Raw genomic sequence first — 548 nt, forward strand, 5'->3', positions numbered from 1 at the left:
TGAATAAGCCACTGAGCTGAGAGTTGTTGATAGCGGAACACCTTCAATGCTGTATCTCATGAAACAATTCAGTTGAGACTTGGGAGTGCTGTATCTCTACAAATCTAATTTACTTGTATCTACACTTTGCACAACCCAAGTAGAATATCCAACTACTTATAACTTCTGGATAAATATATGTCTTGAAGCTATAAAAGAAGAATAAAGATATTACAAAACACAATGCAGCCAACAAATCAGAGTGGCGCAGCGGAAGCGTGGTGGGCCCATAACCCACAGGTCCCAGGATCGAAACCTGGCTCTGATAGAAAGAGAAGGCTTCAATTGCGACTAAATCTTTTTTAACAAGTAAATTAAATTATTAGATAAATCGTGTGGGTTCTTCAACCCCATCCACACAACCTGACTAAAGGAAGAACCGAAGTATTAGCTCTGAGCTAACAACCCGAATCACTATGTAATCGACTCCAGAGGTTTCTCTAGCAGATCCCGAATCTCTTGATATTGCGATGAGGTAACAGATTTCAACTTTTTCGAGATCACGATGA

General features: G+C 39.8%; 1 non-coding gene across 1 annotated transcript; it reads left to right on the plus strand.

Annotated features, from left to right (window-relative positions):
• Positions 1–235: 235 nt before the first annotated feature.
• TRNAM-CAU (transfer RNA methionine (anticodon CAU)) lies at positions 236–307 on the plus strand. Its single transcript has one exon. It is a non-coding gene; the product is annotated as a tRNA-Met (tRNA).
• The last annotated feature ends 241 nt before the right edge of the window (positions 308–548 follow it).

The sequence above is a fragment of the Nelumbo nucifera genome, chromosome 3, assembly GCF_055504915.1.
Source record: "Nelumbo nucifera cultivar China Antique chromosome 3, China Antique-T2T, whole genome shotgun sequence".
Taxonomy (NCBI): Eukaryota; Viridiplantae; Streptophyta; class Magnoliopsida; order Proteales; family Nelumbonaceae; genus Nelumbo; species Nelumbo nucifera.